Source organism: Rattus rattus, chromosome 16 (genome assembly GCF_011064425.1).
Source record: "Rattus rattus isolate New Zealand chromosome 16, Rrattus_CSIRO_v1, whole genome shotgun sequence".
NCBI classification, from domain to species: Eukaryota; Metazoa; Chordata; class Mammalia; order Rodentia; family Muridae; genus Rattus; species Rattus rattus.
This window is the reverse complement of record NC_046169.1, coordinates 43,132,873-43,147,353: the sequence shown is the minus strand read 5'-3', so window position 1 is coordinate 43,147,353 and position 14,481 is coordinate 43,132,873.

Genomic DNA, 14,481 nt, shown 5'->3' with positions numbered 1-14,481 from the left:
CCCTAAATGTTGCAAAAGACTTTTGGTGTAATACACCTGTTTCCTAAGTAGGTCCATGACTTACTGCTTTAACAAGTGAATGGAGCTGCTCTTAAATGCCCAGAAAAGAGCTGAGTGATCTGGAGTGAAGTATGTAGATCTATGTGTGTGAGTGTGTGTGTGTGTGTGTGTGTGTGTGTGTGTGTGTGTGTGTGTGTGTGTGTGTGTGTGTATGTGTGTGTGTGTGTGTGTGTATGTGTTGTGGTGTGTATGTGTGTGTGTGGTGTGGTGTGTGTGTGTGTGTGTGTGTCTATGTGTGCGAGTGAGTGCACATGATTGACTATGCAGCCATAAGCTATTGTCTATCTGGGTTGATTTGTATGTTCTGCCCATTGCACATGATTTTTTTTAAAGACTTATTTTTATTTATTCCATGTATGTAAGTACACTGTTGCTGTCTTCAGACACACCTGAAGGGGACATCGGATCCCATTATGGATGGTTTGTGAGCCACCATGTGGTTGCTGGGATTTGAACTCAGGACCTCTGGAAGAGCAGTCAGTGCTCTTAACCGCTGAGCCATCTCTCCAGCACATGATTTTAATACAGGCAATGAGATGCCACATGCACCAATCTGAGGAACTGTCCAAACGCATGGTCCTGCCATTTCCTATCTTTTATACAGGGATCTTTCTCACACCCTTAAAGATTTATCAGTTGTAAAATTTTTGGCATTTCCTTTCATTCCCACCCCACTTCCATGAATGGTTTGTGCTGTTTTCTCTCATTCCTTCTACCAAAAGAAGAAGCACAGAGCCAAAAGGCCAAGCTATTTCTTAACTCTTCAGTAATTCCCCTAAACTTTTAGATGAAAGGCGACACCAGGCATCTACAGGACTACAGGAGAGCTTCAAGGGTCATTGCTAACATGAGGACAATGAGAAGAGTTTGCAATTTCCATGGCTCCATTTCAGAGCTTGCATATTCCAGGACAGTTTGTGTATCTATTTCTTTGCTTCTAGAAGGCTTTCGATCCAGATGAGTGTATTTAACAGTGTGGCTATCTTTCCCTTTTATGGCATTAGATAGATTGTGTTGCTGATTGTTGGAATCTAGATCTGGTCAAGCAGAGAAAGCCCGAGGTCAGATCCTCTTATGAAAAACCTCCACTCCTAATTTGAAAAGCAGCTCTTAGCATCTTGGCCTCCAAACTGTGCTGAAATTAGAACAATTCAAAGTTCACTGAAGCTTCTTAAGAGCTGGGAGCTTTGAAAGGGAGGGTTATAACCACAAGGTAAGCTGAGGGGGCAATCTGAAGATTCAAAAAAAAAATAAAACACAGTCATTACAGTTAGGAACAGTAAAAAAGCTGACCTCTTCATTTAATTCCCCTCCCAGGTGGCTCCCCTAGAAGTCTCTGCCCTTAACTCTTTCCCCCTCCCCTGACCCTAAGGATGATTTAATATAGGAAGTTGTAGGCCTGACCTTCAGAGTTTCTTGCCTAATTCTAAGGCGCTGGGTCTCCTCCAACTCTGCCATTTCCACGGTGTATTTATATACCACCTCTTTTAAAAATAAACCAGGCAGTTTCTCCAACTCAAGAGCTGTGTTTTTCCGTGTGGAGACAGCAAGCAACAGAGCGGCCTGCTCCTTCTCCACACCACAGTGGCTCCTGGTGGCTGTCCAGCTCCAGGAGCTGTTCCAGTCTCCAGATGGGCATCTCCAAAGGCCACTTGTCCAAGACCACAAGTGACATCATCCTTTTTACCAGAGATGGAGGGTACATAGGACATTTTACCTGGTAGTCTCCTGGAGGAAGCCGGATAACTGGCTCTTTAGAGGGTTGGTTCCACTAGTATGTGGCAGAGGGTTTGAGGTAACATTGTGTTGAAATTTGGGACCTTTTCATGAACTCTTCTGTTACCAATTGGCTGTTCAAAGGGAGTGCACTACCTTCTCCTGCCCCACTTTCCATCCCCAGGAGCTGGAGTCTTCTCAAAGTAGATCTTTATCAGTTGGAGTCCAGAAGATTCTGTTTTCTGAGCCTTCCCTCAGCAGCTGTTGCCTCAGGTTCCAGTCAGGTCTGGCCCAAGAAGCCCTACCTAGCTCTGGGATTTGTGTGCCCCTGAGTGTGCCTGTCTACCAGCCGCTAAGTCCCAGAAAGCATGTACTGCTTTTTGTGGCGACCGAAAAGTTCTGTTTTCTTTCCTTCTGGAAACAAGTGCTGTGCCCCCCTGACTTTTGTTTAAACTAACCTGGAATTCCCCCTTCTCTTGTTCTCATTTTTTTTTTTTTCAAGATGGGGTAGGGAGAAGAAAAAGGCAGAAGGTATGGTTACAGGACACATGGGGAAGGAAAGTAGAGGACCTCGGGGGCTGTCCTGGGAAGGGCCGTGGGAAGTTTGCTGGCATTTTATTTCTTCCGCCTCAGGGTCCATTATTCACAGACCTGGTGTGACTCATGCTGGGATGGGCAGACCTTAAAAGAGAACTGGAGGAAACTTACCTGTATTTTGTGAGCCAAGATACAAGCTATCCCCCTGTGCCAGCACATTGCACCGTGCCAATGTGTTCTTCCTAAACAAGGGGCACTTGAAGAGCCAAATACCAATGCCTCCTTGAATTTCTTGCTACCCCCAAGGCCTGGGATTTCTTAGAGTCCCCTGTTTGTGACTTTCATAACGAGAATACCCCAGAACGAGAACAAATGGGCTCATGTGTACCCACAGCTTCTATCTTTTGCCGGCAGCTACTTCGGGTCAGCCCTTGACCGTGAAGGTTGTTACACCTCTCATTTAACTATCTTTACAAGTTGAATGGACCCACCCAATTTTATAGATGAGGAAATCGAGGCCAAGAACAGTTGAGATGTTGATTAAAGTTTTACAGTGGGTAAGTCATGGCGCTAGCTTCTAAACCCAGGCTTATTTCACTTGCCTTGTGCACTTTAATTATTACTATGCTAGCTGTTTCCTATAGCCTGTTTCCTGGACTCATCTTCTTGGTCCATTCATTTGGCTCTTTTTTTTTTCTTTATAACTAAATACCAAGGTGTCTTGAGAAGTTTTCCCTGATGACTTGAGTAACTAACAGTGTGTCTGGATGTTCTTACATGGCTGTGTCTCCTTTTACTAACACTGGATTGTGTTTTAGGGCTTCCCTAGACAGATTCTAATCATATCTATCTTGTGTCTCCTCCCATCATGCTTTTAGCATCAAGCACAGTCTCAAACCCATAGTGGGTTCTTAACACTATCCTTCAGCGTAGAACCATGATTGTAATATTGGCAAGAAACACTGGAAGTTTTGACCCTAGTCACTGTACTAAGAAAGTTCTTGAACATAGGCTTTGCACCTATCCATCCTGGAATCTTCTGGTCTAGGTATTATCCAAGGGTCTATCTCTAGGACTCCATCTCTGCCCTGCCACCCTAGACCTTCACCCTTCACACTATTTAATGTCGACTTTCTATGGATGACCAAGTGGCTGGAAGGGAGTTAATTTAGTAATGTTTGGTTAGAGTAGTATTAGACCTGTGCTACAGCTGTGAGTCAACTTCTAAAAGAACATGCCCCAGCTCAGAGCTGGGCAGCCATTACTCCATCTGTCAGTGCCCAGAGGCAGTCCTGGAATTGACATTTCAAGGGTGCTCACTCCCCATGATTGCCTTTAAATCACAGACGTGTGAGCTGTTGCTCTCAAACTTAAGGCCTCTCCCTATGCTTTTGCTATCACTTGGCTGGGAAGTGCCCACTTTTAGAATCTTACTGGAGGACTCCCCCATCCCAGTGAAACACAAAAGGAGCCTTTCATTTGAGCTTTTTGATGGAAATATTTGCTAAGCATACCCAGAATAAAAATGCTGGGACAGATAGAGTGAGTCTAAGCCCCTATGAATACACTGGAATAGAGTGCTTTTACAAGCGTTGTTTGAGAGTTCAGCGGGTGGGGCAGGCAGTGGAGGAGTGACCAAGGATGAGGAACAGGTGAGTGCTTAGCTCCTGTCCATTTGACAATCGAGCCACACAGAGTGTTTAGTCCACATGTGTGAGCGATTGACCAAGGTTCTGCGTTTATGTACACACAGAGTTGCTAACGACTCTCTCAACGGCTCTTCAGTCTTATCACGATCCCTCTCCTCCTTCCTGGTTCATAAAGTCAGGAAGGAATAGAAAGGAGCAGGTGGCCACTTCAGAGGGTACAGCAGCTCCTTCAGTCAAGGTCGTCAGGAGGAGAGGGGCATTTGCCTTGAGTGTCTGTCTGTGAATGTGTTTTGGGGGAGGGTTGAGTACCAGAATAGCATGTGCCTGAATTTCAATCCATTATGGTAGGCTCTTCCACCTTTACAGAAGTGATATCCTTCCTTCTAATAATCATGATAATTACAGTAAGAAACAACAATAGTACAAACGATAGCAACTAATGCTTTCCTGCTCTCAACTCCATCAGCTTTAGCATTTTAGTATATCTACCCCCTTGTAAGAACTCTGTAAACTCAATACTTTTGCTATCTCCACTTTACAGATGGAGAAACTGAGGACCTATGTTGATAACCGGAAGGGCCAGCTACAAGGACATGCTTGCTGGCTTGCAATCCGCACTGCTCACTACTCTTCCCCACAGTCTTGGCTGGAGTGTTAGAACTGTGCCAAGAATTAGATAAGGCCTTTGCTCTGGACAGCTTGTCTGCTCTCTATTGGCTCTCAGGAATCAGTGTAATTCAGGACCGTGCAGTCCTTTGGGTCTTCCTACAGGCACTGTGAGGATGAGTCAAAGCTTAGTGATATTTAGATATTAAATAAACTTGCATACAGGGTGACTGACGTTTCTTTGGTGGTGATGTGTGTGTTTTACGAAGAGATCTAATGGGAAGTCACAGGATAGCAAGTTAAGATAAGAGGATCCTGGGCACTGGTTTCTACAAGCTTGCAAGGCCATATTGAATGAACTCCTTGGTCTCACAGGCTGTTTTGGATTGCTTCTTGATTTCCTCTTGATCTAGGAATGTGGAATACAGAGACCATCAAGCCAGTAACTTGTAGAGACAAGCACAAGTGTCTGGGAGCCACACAGGAGAGTCCAGGTTTGGATTGGCAGATAGGAAGGCAGGCAGTGCCAAACTTGGTATTTCTACCTGTAGCAGACAAGTGGGTCTGGAAAAATTGGAACAAGTTTTGAGAAGAGAATGAGTCATTTCACGGGGTGGACAGGATTCGGACAGACAGCAATGGAGGTGTGTGGTAGAAGCTGGCTAGGGGAGAGCAGACAGCTAACAATTCTGGGTCGGCAACAGGCCGGCGACGGAAGCACCCTGACTCAATGTCTTATCTAAAAAAGGGTCGAGCCTTTTGCTTCTAGAGCCACTGAGAAGAATGCACAGAAGGAAATGTTTTGTGAATTAGCACAAAGGGAGAGGGGTTAAACTGAGATCTTCGTAGCTAGTCTCTTCATGAACCAGGAGTTGGTGTGACTTTCCCAAGGTCACATGATTCACAGAAATGGATCTGTCTTAGTTTGTGTTTCTATTGCCGCGAAAAGACACTATGATCAAGGCAACTCTTATAAAGGACAACATTTAATTGGGGCTGGATTACACGTTCAGGGATTCAGTCCACTATCATCATGGCAGGAAGCATGACAATGTCCAGGCAAACATGGTGCTGGAGAAAGAGCTAAGAATTCTACATCTTGATCCTAAGGAAGCCAGGAGAAGACTGGATGGAGCTTTATCACTAGCAGCCCTCAGAGCCTGCTTACACAGTGACACACCTCTTCCAACAAGGTCACATCTATTCTAACACCTCCTAATAGTGCCACTTCCCATGGGCCAAGTGTATTCAAACCACCACAGAACCCATGTCTACATAAGAAGATACAATGGAAATTAAAAAAGGCTGTGAAAAGTTCTATGTACTCAGGACCAAGTCTCAGAGAATTCCGAAGGTCAGGTATGGTTTTTGATTTTAACAGTGCTGGACAGGTGTGGGAATCATAGGAGCATTCTGGGAAGAGTTTTTTATTTGTTCATTTGTTTTGTTTTTCAAGAAACTTTTTAAATGTGATTTCCACTAGAAGTCATCTCAAAGGATGGATCTACCTTGAACCCCATTTTCTAGGTGTTTTCTTTTACTTTGGTGTGGCTGATATTGACATCTGTGGCTGTGGGTAGTTATGCATGTCTGCATATTTATACCCAAGGTCCAAGCATGAGATGTATTATTATACTGATGATTTAAGTGTGCAGATCTCACCTACTCTCCTCCGGAAGTCCCTGAAAGTCATGAATACCAAGCCTGGCCTAAAGTAAGTAATTCACAAAGTAACTCTGATTTATTCTGAAACATAGCCAATTTATTAATAGTTAAAAACTGATTTCAGAGTATGTATGTGGATGTGTGTATGTTCATATGTATATGTCTGTGTGTATGCTCATGTGTGCATGTCAGAGGACAGCTTTGGACATGGGTTCTCAGGAGGTGTCCACCTTGCTTTGGGAGACAGCCTCTCTCACTTGGATATGAGGTACAATAATTTGATTAGGCCAGCTGGCCAGTGAGTCTCCAAGGGACTGCCTGTCTCTTCGTTTATAATACTGAATACAAACATTACCACCGTGCCCTTTGTTTTAGGTGAGTGTTTGGGTTTGAACTCATGCTTGTACACAAGCACTGTACCAACTGAGCCATCGCCCCAGCTTCAGAACTGGTTTTCATCACATTTGTTAGTACTTATGGTATAAGGGAGGAAATTCCTTACCGCCACATGATTTTCACTAGAAGTGTTTTAATGAACACAACCTAAGCTTGTCCCTACACATTCTTCCTTTTCTCCCCCAAACTCTTTCTAGACCTTTAAACCATTGGTTTCATTCGTATGTAGTCATCTCCTCAAACACAGGGTGAAAAGCCAACTTATCAAAACTGTTATCTACCTGGAGGGTTTTCTCTCCTTCTACTCATGACTATCAGCTGGCGAACTGGGTGAAAGGGCAGATTGGGCCTGGGGCCAGGTCATTTGAGGACCTGGTTCGGAGACTGGTTTTTCTAAAAGTTCTGTTCTGGGCAGGGAGATGGCTCAGTCAGTTATGGCCTGGCCTCCCATGGAAGACTTGCATTTGGATCCCTAGCACCCACATAAACAGCTGGGCACACCTGTAATCTCAGTGCCACGGAAGCAGAAGAGGGGTGGATCCCTGGCTCACTGCTAACCACTGCAGCCAAATAGGTAATCTATCAGCTTCAGTGAGAAACCATGTCTTGAAAACAAAGATGGAGAGTGACTGAGAAAGAGAACTGACTCTGACCTCTAGGTTACACACACACACACACACACACACACACACACACACACACACACACGCATGTGTATATACATGCATGTGTATATACACATACACATTCCTGCACACACATACACATTCACACACATATCCATACACATACACACATACACATTCACACACATATACACAATACACATACATACATACAAACACAAACACACACACTCACACATGCATGCCCCCACATACAAACACATATGTACATTCACACATACAGATACACATACACACAAATACACACCCATGCCCACACAAATGTCCACATGCACAAACACATATACACATATACACACATTCACATATACACACACACTCATGCATGCACACACATACACACATACACACATCACATACACAATATACCATACAGATAAATAATAAATAAACACTGTGCTGCATAAAGCATATGGTTAAAAACGAGTAGTGGAAATGTTAATCTTGGTAAGATGACGAAAAGCATGAACTCCAGATTCATGTTCTTTCCTCTCAGCCCCATTCTCTCATGGGAGCACAGCCCCGCACTCGCTGTGAGGAAGCACAGAGCACAGGCTTGCAATTAATGAAACCATTCTGGGCCGCTCTCCGTTACTATGGTTTTAAAGTTTCATCACTTCACTTACAATTACAGTCTTTTCCAACACAAATGAGACCTCCTTCTCGCTTGGAATTTATTTTAACTACCTGTTTCAATCGCTCAGTCTCAGCTCGCTTTTGACATTTGTAACACGAGCTACCTGAGGTTTCCGAGAATAGCAATGGTCTTGCTTATCCACTTTTCTCATAGCATAGCGCTGTCTAAGCTGATTGCCACATAGCAACTCCAGGGCTGTCGGGAGCACAGCTCACCTTCAGTTGACCAGAGGGTAAGTTCCACATCCGGTCTGCAGGGAAGGAGGATTATTAAGGACCAGCTTGGGTGTCTCAAACTCCCAAGTCTTCTCTTCAAGTATTGCCTGGTGGGGGTGGAGGACAGAGTTCTCCTCTTTTGCCAAGTAATGTGCTTATTTATTGCTTTTAATTATTACTGTTTCAGGTCATTTGTCCCAGGTCACTTGTCCCAACAGCTCTGAGGCCAGTGACATCAACATAATTACAGTAATCCCAAGGAATCAGCTAAGAACCATTAGTTAAATTCAGTCTTGTCCCCCACGTAATTAATCACCCAGATCCCATAGGCCCTGCTTTCAGACACTGTATTTACCAAGTTTAAAGTTTCCCAGACTCAGGTGTCTGGAAAGAAAACTAAGTTCCCAACTGTAATGCAAGCCAGGGGAGGGCACAGCTCCTTCCTGTTCTGCCTCTGCAGCCCCAGGACCAGGGTTTTCTCTTGTAGCTCACTATTTGCTTCCCTTTGGCCCCTGAGCCTGCTCTCCTCAGCTGGGAAGGTCTAGTCGTTTCACTATTCAGCCGGTTCCTTTCTGTTTCCCAAGTGAAAGTGTCAGTGTTTCCGAGGGGAGCAGTGATTCTCTCCCACACCATTTGGATTTATCATTCTCTCTATTGTCCTGAAGGCAGGTACTTCCGCAGGCTTTTATTACCCACTACTCACTGCAAGTGTCCCTTTGGGAGTCTTTAAGTGTTTTATAAACAGTCTAAGTTTTCAAGCTAAGGAAACTAGTCTCTACAAGCATCTGAGCTACCAATAGCCACCCCCCAAATTAAGGTCCCAACTGTAATAATTACAGCTGACATAATTTACTGCTAACTTATTAGACGAACGTTGTTTAGCTGTCATATTTAATGCTAGTAAGAATCTTACAGAATAGGTACAGTTCCTTGCGTGCCCTCATCTTGAAGATGGAGTACAGTGATGTTGAGACTCTTACCCCAGAGTCTCTCATAAGCACTGGAGAGCTGAGCCAGACTGTCTGACTGTGGCATTTGTATTATCATCTGCACCCTTGCAGCCTGCCTTCAAAGTTATTCCATACTGTCTCCATATGGAAACATGCTACACAGTGTATGAGAGCTCATTTTCATGGACTTAATGAGATGTTTCATTTTAGCATAAAATATACCATTGTCTTTAGGCCAATGGTCTACTCCATGAAGGTCATTCATCTAATCATGAATGAAAGCCACTGTAAAAACACCATCTGTTATGAACCATGTTGTTTTTCCTAGGATTGAACAAGCAGTATCAATTCTCAGCATCACTTATGCATTTTCCCAGCAAAACAGTCGAAACTCAACTCCCCATGATGAGACTTTACGTTCTTTTCTGACAAAGTTGATGACCGGCTAACCACCATTTCCCAACAAGTTATTCTACAGCTAGAAAGATGCTCTCCCAAGATAGAGGCTTCTGATGGTTCAGGGCAGAGAGGAGATTGGGTCTATCCCCATCCGAGTCTCCTAATGAGCCACCAGGCTGAAGGTTCCTAATGGCATTATCTATGTTTATACGCTAACTCTCATTTCCTCAGTGAAGAGTTTTCAAAACCACCTCTCACCTATCATCCATGAAAGTCAAATCTGGAAAAGAAGGAAAAGTGTTCTACAGAGACAGAAATTCTCCAAACATAACTGAAGCCAGGATTGGGGCAATTAAAATGCACAATGGTCGTCTTGCTACTGGATGACAATATAAACGGGAAATAGCTGATTTTATTACCTTGACATCTATTTTTTCAAAGGGTATCTTAGAAATACATCACAATTAGATTAAGGTTTAAGCAGGAAAGGCAAGTCAAAGGAGAAATAGAAGATTGTGTTTTAGCTGAAATAGTGTCTAATGGAGTTCCCGCGGGAACTAGCCAGGTTTGAAGGTTAGCATTTGGCCTCTAAGAAGAAAGTGAGATAACGGTTCATAAGAACAGTCATAGAAGCCACAGCATTCATGGAAGGCCCAACGTGGGCATCAGGATGTGGGCAAAGACAGGTGTGTTGGGGATGGGAGTAGCTGGAAACTCATTGAGACAGCAGAAACCACTTCAGAGGCTCTGTGGTCTTGAGAGGGAATAGAGGTAACTTTACCTACACAGGTGGGAGGGTTCACAGTTTTGCTCTCATTTTCCATTCAAAGCTCAGAATTTACAGAGTTTCTATATAAAACTAAAAAGGTTCATTTGTTGAGTATTTATTCAAACACCTACACTGAGCTAGGCACAATTAGGTGCTAGGGATAGAGTTTTGAGTCAAAACAGTCTCTTCCTACCGTCATGGGTCTTGAGAAACAGTGATGGCCGTAAACAAGGAGCTACATATCTAAGTTTCTCACCCTACAGTGGACAACAGGTTCATGGGCATTGTGATAAATTGTAACTGAACGCTAAGGACTGGTTTGGGAGTTGCTTAGAAGACATCCGGAACAAGCAAGGTTTGAGCTGAGATTCCGGGCCTGATTTGGAATTAACCTATGAGGTACCAGAGAAGGTTCCAGCGAGATACATTCTATGGATGATAGCCCTAAGTCAAGAGGAAGACCATCGGACTGAGGAACCCAAGGGTCAGCTGGTAGAAGAGGTGCTGAGAATGAGCAGAAGGTGTTTGGATGCTACAGGGAGGCAGGTGGAGGCCACATAAAGTGGAGGCTTGGGGGCTTCATGCTGAGGGCAGAGGCGTTGATGGAAGTTGGTGAGGAGAGTTCATTTATCTGACTTCTGTTTGGTCACTGCTCTGGCTGCTCTTTCCTTAACGAGCAAGGTCAGGAGAAAGGCACAGTGGAGAGGCTTCTGCTGTGGGATTTTGAGAGCTCTGACTCGAGAGCGAGAGGAGATATGTGGATGAGGGTAGGGGCTACCAATAGTGCAATCTCTGGAATCCTTGGTGGGACTGGAGAGATGGCGCAGTGGTTAAGAGCTCTGTTTTTCCCGAGGACCTGGGTTTCGTTCCCAGCAACCACAGTAAAGCTCACAACTGTTAGTAACTCCAGTCCCAGAAGATCCAATTCCCTCTTCTAGCCTCTGGGGCCATAGCACACAACTGGTATACAGACATATGTGAAGGCAAAACACTCATGAACATGAAAATAAATGAATAAATAAATACTTGATAAAGGAGAAACAGGAACTGGGAGTCAGAGAACAGAAAGGCGGGCAGTGCCATTCGCCGATGAGATCCCGTTTTGAGCATATGTGATGTATTTATAAACCTGAGAACTGAGTAACGCGCTTGTCAGCAGTAGTCCTTTCTGATACATTCTAAGAATTCTGGAAATATGTTAAGGAGGGCTTAATATTCCTTTACACAGTCTTATTATATATATACATATATACACATATATACATATATATACATATATATATACATATATATATTATAGTAAATCAATGTTAGGTCCTTTTACCAATTTTGATGTTTTTGAAAAATGCTCATTAATTTTCTACAATACCTATTCTTTTTACTTATAAAACTTCCCTAGATATATCTTAAATGAATCTTTCATCTTTCCCATCAGTTAATATTTTTTCAAGTCTGCATTTATCTCAAAGGTATGAATACCTTCCACGCAGAAGATTCCTGGGGTTGAAAACACAGAGAGATCCAGATGTCTCTGTATGAGTGCCCTTTAAGGATGTTTTAGCACAGTTCCCACTGAAGAAAAGCTAGAGTTCAAACCAGTAATGTAAAGTTCAAAGGAAGACACCAACTTTCCTCATCGTAATGGAAAATGCAAAGCAGTGCGGCCCAGTGAGCATGTGGAGGCCACACTGCACCAAGCAGACTGAGCGCAACTGTGCAGTGTGTGTGCGTGGCCTGCGGATAGTGTGAGCGTATCTCGGTCTCATCTCAGCCCCTCCCCTCCCACACTCGCCTTGTCCTGAGTTGTGCATTGCACTGAGTTTGCTCAGGGGGTGAAAAACATGTCACACACGATGAGTTCTGGTTAAATAACACAGTGTGACCCCAGTTTGACACATGCTACACCTTTTCTTCCTCGATTAGCTAAGCAAAAGCTGCACATCAGACATCTGTCTTCTGTGCAGCTGACTTGTGATGGCTGCCAACGCCACCTGCTTCTCTTCTCACTGGTGACCCAGGTGGTGGGATCAGACACTATCTCGTGTAACCCATTCAAGTGTGCTGGCGGCCCTTAGCTCTCCTGACTCTGTGTCTCCATTATGTCAGGCTGGATGGGTTCGGAGGCAGGAATACTGGCCCTGTCGTTCACTTACGTGAGGACTTGAGTAAGTCGGTCTCTGTGTACATAAAACAGATTAAAGCTCATCGGGTCTCATTGGTGTATTCTGAGGACTGAGGGGAGCCTGTGCCTATGATGCCTGATCTCCAACGAGCATCTCACGAACAATGATCTCACTTCCTAGGCCCTGGGGTCAGTGCGGCAAACAACTGTCATAGTGCCAAGCACAAAGTGAACAGATAGCCTCTCCTGCATTCAGTTTATAGCGAAGAACTGTAACAGGAGACTGGTTAAATAACATGGCCTATCACTGATGTTGAGCCACCTGAAACCAGGTATGAACTGGTATATATTATTGGTCCTCGACTGCTTACAACTTTCCATGGGCATTTCTCCTGCCACCGAATAATATTATTTAAATATAATCCTTAGACTCTTCTTCCCATCGGTGACTACCAATGGACTACCAGGTATAGCCAACAACTTTATCTCATGACCTAGGGCCTCAGGCATTTACCCTGAAGTTTCTCCCTCCTTCATCTGTGAGGTACCCATCCAGACAGCTTGGGACTCTACTGCTTTCTAGGCCCTATGTGTGCTGTGTTGTAAATTTCCTGAAATAAATGACTATCATTCACAGCTACATGGATCCCTGGTATAGAGCCAGATACCCAGCTTAATAAATGCTTGTCGAAGATGGTGGGCATCCTTCATTACGGCAAATATGATAATAAAAGTGATGATAGTTGTAACATCAAAAAGGTAATAATAATAATAATAATAATAATAATAATAATAATAATAATAAATAATAAATAGTAACACGCCAATCAAAGCCATTGTTTGGGACACTGTTCAATAGCCAAGTGAATTGTGTTACTTAGAGCTTATACTAGCCCCATCCTACAGATGATTCCCTTTCTCCATCTTATTGGTAAAACAGGTCTCAGATAAATTCGGCAACCTCCCTGGTGCTGCCTGACCCTTTTTATTTATTCAACCAGTGCTGCTGAGGGTCTGTCACACCAGAGGGCTGGGAATGCAGCCGCCTCCTCATTCTCTACAGTCAGGTTTCTTCCTTTAGCCTAGCAGCGGAGAGCAGGCAGTCTCCCGGTAAAGGAGATGCTGTCAGAAAACGGCAAGCAATAACAAGACAAGCGAAGCGTGCTGAAGAGAGCCACACTGATGGCGGTTATCGTTCCACTTAGCAGAGCAGAGGTCTGCCGACGGGATGACAGAGTCCAGACAGGAAGCAGGACTGATCATTAGGAAGGGGTGGGGGGTGACTGTTTCAGGCAGGGGGAACAGTAAGTGCAAAGGCCCTGAGGCAGGAAGATTCTCAGAGTTCAGCTGACAGGAAACTTAACAGGGAGCTCGAGGGTATAAGAAAATGAGAGCAGAGTCTGTGCAAGTTCAGGGCACGCTGAACTCTGTGGGCTCGACCGAAACCCTGGCCTCTTTCTTCTGATTCAGAGGGGAAGCAATTAGGCTGTCAGAGCCCCAGTGCGGTGCTTTGAGCTGCCGTGGCTTCATTCGTCTTTTTAAATAATCATTTTAATTAACTGGATATATCCAAAAGATTACTACCTTAGCCTGCAAACAATATAAAATTACTGAGTGTCCTGTTCCTTTTTTGCATGGGATCTTTGAAACGCAGCAAATACGTTTCCAGCCACGGATTCTGTTGGGAGCAGCCACAGTTCTGGGGCTGAGTAGCCCGTTCGGATACTGGCTACTCTAGTGGAAGTATGAGGACCAGTCTAACAAGATTGTCTTCCTTTCACTTATGACATCATCAACGTTAGCGGTGAAGGTTGACAGGATCGTCCGCTTATATCTGTGCACAGAAAAGGGCCAGTCTAAGAAGTGTTTGATTCTGAGGTCCTCATTTGACTAGATAAATGTCGGTCATCAGGGCTGAGCTAGTGGGGACAACATAACTCAAAAGATCCAACACTCCAATGCTAAAAGAGTCTCTCTGGTAGGATAATGATGGGTGGTCAGGTCACTTTCAGGAATACTGTAGCAATCTGAAAGGGAGAGGGAGAGAAGAGGGGAAGGGGAGTAGGCGGGGAAA